We start from the raw sequence: 8,340 nt of genomic DNA on the forward strand, positions 1-8,340 counted from the left end.
AGACCCAGCAGTAATCTGCTTTCCTCAACGTGAAGAAAGAATCACCGGCTGAAGCTAAAGTAAAACACAAGGCAGAATGATCCACAAACTCACCACCCTGCTGGAAGAGAAGGGGACACTGACAGGAGTTAGGTTGGTGCTGAGCCAGTTGCTACCCTGCAGGACTGAGATACCACTGCTGAAAATACAGAGCAGTGTCCTGCAATAAAGCAAAGCCCATTAAAGAGTGCAAAAAAGAAAGTCTGCACTTTCTGATAACCTGTGAAAGATAGGGGGGAAGAAACAACTCATGTGCATAGGTACTACACTTCCACTTACTGGCAAAAAGAGGGCAAGGCAACTACAGCAGCAGAGGGCAAATGAGCAGCAAAAAGAGGTTAATTATCAGGCTACAAATGAATAATGGAGAAGAAAAACTGGTACTAGACCTAACAGCACCAGAATTAAACTAAAGCAGGGCTGTCCACAGGCCACACATAGCCCCACAAAGGACCAGCATTCTGCTTGCATGTAAGCCCACCTGCTTACACCTCTCCCACTGCCATTCCATGGGGAGGGTGTGTACAGGGGCTGCATGTTGCCAGCGTAGTCCAACGGGCCAAACACCACTGCACTGCCCATGTGGCAGGGAGGCCCCTCCCATCCCCTACTATACAAGCAGGGCTGGGTGAAGGCCGTGCCAAAGTTGGGCAGCCCTACAATACAGCAAACCCGGTTAAAGAGTGCAAAACAAAAACAAAAAAACAAAACAAAACAAAAACAAAACCTGCACTTAGCTTTAAAGGAAGCAACTAGGATTGTAGCCATGATAGGACCTGGAGTGAGGGACAAGACACCTGTTGCCCCTCCAGAGTCTGCAGAACTGATGGAAAGTGCCCTAAGCAACCTCATGGACCTCAGGAACCAGAAGCAGAACAAAAACCACCACCTTCTCTGTCCTCCCCACTGCTGGGAAGGAGCTGGCTGTGGGGAGGTGGCAGCAGGGTGTTAGAAATGGAGTATTGTTAGAAATGCACAGCTTGCATCTTGCACCTGATAAGAAAGAAACACTGCCAAGGACTTTTTTCCTTGCCCAGCCTTGCCACAGCTCTTCTTATACTAAATCGCAGACTCTTCCCCAGCTTCTCCCTAGCCTTTCTCATGCAGATTACAGAAGCTGGAATTCAACTGACTGTGTCCTTGGAAGGGGGGGGTTTAAACTCTTGGTGACCTATAGTAGTCTCTGAGCATGCTTAATTAGCTGATGCATATTTACCTCTCCGCCCTGCATACTTAAGTAGTTAATTATAATATACATGCGATATATGTAGTGATGTAACCACATGTATGCTTGTATGAAACGGAAGCGAGCTGTAAGAGTTCCTGTTTCTGCACACGTGCCCAGGAGGAAAAAGATAAATACAGCCTGCAAAATTCCTTGGTGGGTTCAGAGTAATCTGAGTTTTTGACTCTGCTCTGACCCTATTTGCAAATACACCTTTTGTGCCATCTAATGAGTGTGTGTCTGTGATTTTAGTGGCCTCCAGAGAAACGAACCGCTTTTAAGCATCAATTTGGCACCCCAGATGGGACGTCTCTGGATCACCACGGGGCTCAGTGACAAGATCGTCTCTGCCACCACGGGGAGTGCGCACTGAGCCGCCTTTTTGGGCTTGCCCAGGGGGCTTCAGACGTGAGTCGGGGTACCCGAGAGATTAAAGGCTCCTGTGCAAAATTTTTGGTTTCTGAGGACGCCAGACACACATTCCGGCATTCTGATCGAGATCTCTGGGGTATCTGAGTGAGTATATGAATTCCCTTGCCCAATTTGGTCTGGATCCGGGAACAAAGACGCGTTCGATTTGGTTTAATACTGGGAAATTTTCGGCCTGGTATATGCGAACCGTCTGTAACTAGGATCTTTTGGTATTTGGTGTGTGTTGGGTGCACTCTTGTGGGCATATGGGTGCGGGTCGCTCCCGTGTAGAAAACTCGGATATGCCTTTAAGTTATATACAAAACTTCAGTCAATTTGCAAAGCAGGCAGATTATGGAGTGAGGAGAAAAAGGGTGATTTAATTAAGTTTTGTCAACTCGAGTGGCCAACATTTGGGGTCCACTGGACCCTGAAAGGATCCTTTGTAGTAAAAGAAGTGATAGCTATCCATGAAATAGTTATGCAGAACGGATATTGGAATCAATTTCCTTATATCCATTGTTGGTTGTGGGTGGTTCAAAATCAGCCACCTTGGATTAAGAAATGCTTAGTAAAGTCCCATGTGATGGTTGTTAAAGGAAAGACTCGAGGAGGACCGCCTGTACTCCCTGAGTCTAATGAGGGGGGGAATTCTGAATTGGCTGAGTATCGGACCTGCTCTCCGGTCACCCTGTCAGGTAGCGAGGATGAATCAGACACCTCCTCGGGATCCAGTCCCTCTGCACCACCGCTCCCTCCCTCAGGGAAACCACCACCGGCGTATCAAAGCATACCTAATGATTCAGAGCATGAGCCTCAGCCAAGTGCCCCATCTGAATTAGGGAATAAGGGCTATTATTTGCGCAAGACTGTAGAATCACAGCCGGTGCTGAATTGCCCTACGTGAGAGGTTATCGGAGAGGGGGGCAATGCAACTTTTGTCTACACCCCATTTAGTACTTCAGATTTATTTAACTGAAAGAATCAGAGCCCCTCTTTTCGTGAAGACCCTGAAAAGATGAGGGACCTGTTTCGATCTATTGGGCAAACCCATCGACCCACTTGGGCTGATGTCCAGATAATGCTCCAAACCCTCCTGACCCCGGAGGAGAGGAGATTAGTGTTGGGGACGGCAGAGCGCATTGCAGCAGCCAGGGTAGAAGCGGAGGGAGCTGCTGGTCGTACCTTGCGTGATACCTGCCCTGTTGAGGAACCGAGATGGGATAATCATACTGCAGAAGGAAGAGAGCTGAGTGCACGGTATCTGGGGATTATAGTGGAAGCAATGGGGAAGGCAGTGCCTCGGGTTACTAATCTGTCTAAATTGTATGAAGTGAGACAGGGAAGAGAAGAGGATCCCTCAGCTTTCCTCGGGAGGCTGTACGAGGCGTTCCGCAGGTTTTCGGACCTAGATCCAGAAGCCCCAGATAATCAACGCATGGTAAATCTTATGTTTATTGGTCAATCCGCTGCTGATATTTCATAGATTTCATAGACATTAGGGCTGGAAGGGACCTCGGGAGATCATCGAGTCCAGCCCCCTGCCCAAAGGGCAGGAAGTCAGCTGGGGTCATAGGATCCCAGCAAGATAAGCATCCAATTTACTCTTGAAGGTGTTCAGTGTAGGTGCGGGTAGGTGCTTGAACCACCTCCGCTGGCAGACTGTTCCAGACCTTGGGGGCTCGGACAGGAAAGAAATTCTTCCTTATGTCCAGCCTGAAACGGTCTTGCAGGAGTTTGTGACCGTTCGACCTCGTCATCCCTTGGGGCGCTCTGGTGAACAGACGTTCCCCCAGATCCTGGTGGTCACCCCTGATAAACTTATAGGTGGCCATCAGATCACCCCTGAGCCTGCGCTTTTCCAGGCTAAAGAGTCCCATGGCTCTCAGCCTGTCATCGTAAGATCTGTTTTCCTGACCTCTGATCATGCGCGTGGCTCTCCTCTGGACTCTCTCAAGCTTCTCCACATCTTTTTTGAATTGTGGAGCCCAAAACTGGACGCAGTACTCCAGCTGCGGCCTCACCAAGGCCGAGTACAAGGGGAGAATGACGTCCCGGGATTTGCTCGAGAAGCATCTATGGATGCACGCCAGCATTTTGGTCGCTTTACTAGCCGCAGCATCGCATTGCAGGCTCATGTTCATCTTGTGGTCAATGATGACCCCCAAGTCTTTTTCTTCTGTAGTGCTAACCAACGTAGCACTGCCGAGCCGATAAGGGTGCTGCAGGTTTTTCCTCCCAAGGTGGAGAACCTTGCATTTTTCGGTGTTAAACACCATGAGGTTCTCGTCTGCCCATTTGCTGAGCTTGTCCAGGTCAGCCTGGATCACCCGCCTATCTTCTGGCGTGGATGCTTTGCCCCAAAGTTTGGTGTCATCGGCGAACTTGGCCAGTCCACTCCTAACTCCAATGTCCACATCGTTAATGAAGATGTTGAACAGTATGGGTCCCAGGACAGAGCCTTGAGGGACCCCACTGGTTACAGGGCACCATGATGAGTGACTGCCATCAATCACAACCCTATTCATAAGAAGTTACAGAAAACTGAGGGAGGTGCTGGGAAACTGATTTCAGAGCTGGTGGAAATTGCATACAAGGTATATGGGAATCGTGAGCATATGCAGGAGCGCAAGGAGGATAAAAAGGCTCAGCAACAGATGGCAGCGCTGGCAGCTGCTATAACTGGAGGTAACCCTGGAAAGGCTGGGATGCAGAAAGGGAAAGGAGAAAGAGTGGGAGCAGACATTTGTGCTTACTGCAGGGAGAAAAGACACTGGAAGAGGGAATGCCCAAAGTTAAAGGAGAAGAGAGAGGGTAAACCAAGAGGTCACCTCATGCGGGCAGAGGAAAAGGGTGAGGACACAGAATGAAGGGGACGGGGATGTAAGACCACTACCCTTCGGGTTGGAGCCCGAGAAGATCCCATGGTAACCATTAGGGTTGGTGGCAAAAACTTTGAAGCCTTGGTGGATACTGGGGCTACATTTTCAATGATTCCAGAAAAAAACCCCTGTGCAGGAACTAGTGAACAGCATGTACTTGTGGAAGGGATTGAGGGAACGCAATCCCGACTCCCTGTTTGTAAACCACTCCTCACCAAAGTGGGACCATTTGCTTGAGCACTCCTTTGTATATTCTCCAAGTTGCCCGGTTGCACTACTTGGGCAGGACCTACTCACAAAATTGCAAGCTGAGATATTTTTCAGAGACGACCAGATGGTGGTCCAGCTACCTGTCAAGCAGAGCTCGAACTATCAGATGGCTCTCCTGGAGGACCGGCGCCCTGTAGTAAGTTCTGAAGATCACATGACTGAAGTAGACCCTTCGGTATGGGCTGGTGGAACCCCTGCACGAGCTAAGTCGGTCTCCCCGGTAAGGATCATACTCAAGGATGGGGAGGGGCCCATTCGAGTAAAGCAGTATCCACTCAGCCGAGCGGCCAGAGCTGGACTCAAGCCGTTAATAGAGAAATACGAGAGGTGCGGATGGCTAGTGGAAGGATCCTCACCATACAATACCCCCATACTTGGAGTGGCGAAGGCAGATGGGGTCTCATACAGACTGGTCCAAGACCTGAGAGCAGTAAATAAGAAGGTCCTTTCAGACCATCCTGTAGTCCCGAACCCACACACGATTTTGACACAAGTACCGGGGGAAGCTGAAATATTTTCAGTGCTAGATTTGAAAGATGCTTTCTTCTCCATTCCCCTTCACTGAGAGAGTCAAAAATTGTTTGCTTTTGAATGGGAGAATCCAGATACTTTCCATAAAGCCCAACTCATGTGGACAGTTCTTCCACAAGGATTCATAGCAGCCCCCCCATATTTTTGGACTTGCCCTTCAGAAGGACTTGGAGGAGTGGAAGGGATCACACCCTGCAGTGACTCTCCTCCACTATGTGGATGACCTGCTAGTTGCAAGCCCAAACTTGCAACTCTGCGAGGAAGCCACCAGGTCACTGTTAAACACTCTAGGGGAAAAAGGATATAAAATCTCTAGAGAGAAAGCCCAAATATGTCAGCCTCAAGTTACATTTTTGGGATATAAGCTCTCAAAAGGAGTCAGAGCCCTGAGTGCAGATCGCATACAGGCAATCCAAGGTCTAACCTCACCTAAGTCACCCAAGGAGCTGCGGGCATTCCTAGGGCTAACTGGGTTCTGTCGACTATGGATACCAGATTATGGTGGAAAGGCTAGACCACTGTATGACTCACTGACTAAGGAGAGTCTCACTAAATGGAAATGAAATAAAGAAATGCAGCATGCCTTTGATCTGCTTAAGGCAGCATTAACCCAGCCCCCTGCCCTGGCCATCCCAAATAGTAAAAAGCCATATCAACTGTATGTTCATGAGAATCGAGGGGTTGCATCAGGGGTGCTGACACAGCCATCAGGCCCAACCTGGAGACCCGTGGGATATTACTCAAAGGTTCTAGATCCAGTTGCACTCGGGTGGCCAGCCTGTCTTCGGGCTGTGGCAGCCACAGCAGTGGTTGTTGAAGAAGCCCAGAAGATAGTCATGGGTGCGGATATGGAAATACACACCCCACATGGAGTTCCCCAGATTCTAGGGACTGAGGGAGGAAAGTTTCTCAACCCCTCCAGACAATCACGGTATGAGATATTTTTGCTCTCTAATCCAGGACTTACTTTCAAACATACTACAGCCTTGAACCCTGCAACCTTGCTGCCGGAGCCAGGGAAACCGACGCATGACTGCCTTGAGGTCCTGAATCAAACCACACAGGTGCAGCCTGATCTTGCTGAGGACCCAATTGAAGGCCCAGATGCTGAATACTTCGTAGACGGCTCCAGCTCTGTCATCGATGGAAAAAGACGAACAGGATGTGCAGTGGTAACCTTGGATAAGGTAGTATGGAGGGAGTCATTGCCGAGCTCATGGTCGGCACAGGCCGCGGAACTCACTGCGCTCACCCGAGCATTACAGCTGGGGACAGGCCAGCGGGTTAATGTATACACTGATTCTCGCTATGCTTTTTCTACGGTCCATGCGCACGGACTATTGTGGAAAGAAAGGGGTTTCATTACGGCTTCTGGGAATAAAATTGCTAACGGCCCTCAGATTATCAAGCTACTAGAGGCACTCTACCAGCCTAAAGAGGTAGCAGTCATTCATGTGCGGGCCCATGGGAAGGCTGCTGAGGAAAAGCATAAGCTTGGAAACGCAAAGGCTGATGCGGCAGCAAAGGAAGCCGCATTTATTGGTGGAGAAGTGGAGGAAGTATCCAGGCAGGCCTTGTCCCATGCCATATGGCCATACGTCCGGGATTTAGTCCCGCAGTATTCCCCTGAAGAAGATAAATTTGCACAGAAAGCTTGTGCAAAAAAGAACTCCCAGGGGTGGTGGATAGTACCGGGAGGAAAGGTCACGATACCCAGGCCATTGCTTCGGGAGGTGCTGCAACAGCTCCATGCAAGAACCCATATGGGAGGCTTGGCTATGGGTGATCTAGTGATCTGCCAAGCAGTAGCCCCAGGGCTATATGTAGAAGCTCAGCGTATTGCTACCAGGTGCATCACATGCCAGAAAGTAAACCCTCGAAGGAAACCCCCTGTGCCAATGGGAGGTAGACCCTGGGCAGCGTACCCTGGACAAGCATGGCAGATTGATTTTGCCGAGCTCCCACGTCCGGACATCGTGGGTTTTTACTTGTCATGGTAGACCAGCTCTCTGGTTGGGTCGAGGCATGGCCCACCAGGACTGCCACTGCAGCTACAGTAGTGAAGTATTTGTTGCAGGAGATCATTCCCCGGTATTCTCTGCCTGAATCCATCGAGTCGGATCAAGGACAACACTTTGTGGGAAAGGTAGTTCAAGAAGTCGCACGAGCTCTCAAGATCACTTGGAAACTACACACACCATGGAGACCACAGAGTTCAGGACAAGTAGAATGCATGAATAGGACCTTAAAGACTCTATTCACCAAAATCTGTATTGAAGCACGCCTTAAGTGGCCTCAAGCATTGCCGCTAGCTCTTACTTGCATTTGAAACACTCCCCGACGGGGCATTAAATTAACCCCATATGAAATTATGTTTGGCAAACCCCCTCGAGTCTTACCCCCTGGGATGCGAGAAAATGTAACTTTTGAATTAGGTAATAGCGAGCTTCATATGTATGTTATTGCTTTGCAGTCTGTCTTGTCTTCTCTTCACAGGTATGCAGCCTCCTTTCAGCATCTGCCTTTAGACGTACCGGTACATGACTTCTGCCCGGGAGATTGGGTCTTGGTGCAGCGGTGGAAAAAGGAACCTTTGACTGAGAGGTGGAGTGGCCCTTTCCAGGTACTTCTAACAACCCACACCGCTGTAAAGATTGCTGGCCATGACCGTTGGATACACCATACCCGTGTGAAACAACATCCACGAGCGTCAGAGGACACCAACTCCCAGGACGAACTCACTCCAGAAGCTGAGTCGTCCTTGGAACAAGAAGCCAGCAAGTGGAGCTGTGAATCTACTGGTGATCTCCAAGTGTGCCTGAGACGGCTTAATCAAAGTTCAGAAAATTAGACAAGAAAGTAAAAAGAAAAAGTTTAGGCTGTATTTGATCTCAAGAAAGGGAGAATATGGTGGGAATCTTAATATGCTTTGTTGTTATCTATGTAGTAAGAGAAGCAGGATTGAGCAGCCCTAGCCGCCAG

General features: G+C 49.4%; 2 protein-coding genes across 10 annotated transcripts in view; one reads left to right on the forward strand and one right to left on the reverse strand.

Moving 5' to 3' along the window:
* The window catches only part of LOC149855210 (uncharacterized), a 53,042-nt gene extending 44,708 nt beyond the window's left edge, over window positions 1-8,334 (forward strand). For 5 of the 6 annotated variants that reach the window (XR_016438538.1, XR_016438539.1, XR_016438541.1 and 2 more), the window contains 2 exons: window positions 1,517-1,780; window positions 7,855-8,334. The gene's annotated coding sequence lies outside the window, so the exon portion shown is untranslated. Of the gene's footprint in view, window positions 1-1,516; window positions 3,117-7,854 lie in introns of all 6 variants that reach the window. The other variant, XR_016438540.1, reaches the window with a different exon arrangement.
* GARNL3 (GTPase activating Rap/RanGAP domain like 3) overlaps window positions 1-8,340 on the reverse strand; it is a 126,472-nt gene that overhangs the window by 79,214 nt on the left and 38,918 nt on the right. The gene's annotated exons all lie outside the window — the stretch shown is intronic.

The sequence above is a fragment of the Crocodylus siamensis genome, chromosome 11, assembly GCF_052110815.1.
Source record: "Crocodylus siamensis isolate JL-2025a chromosome 11, ASM5211081v1, whole genome shotgun sequence".
Lineage (NCBI taxonomy): Eukaryota > Metazoa > Chordata > Crocodylia > Crocodylidae > Crocodylus > Crocodylus siamensis.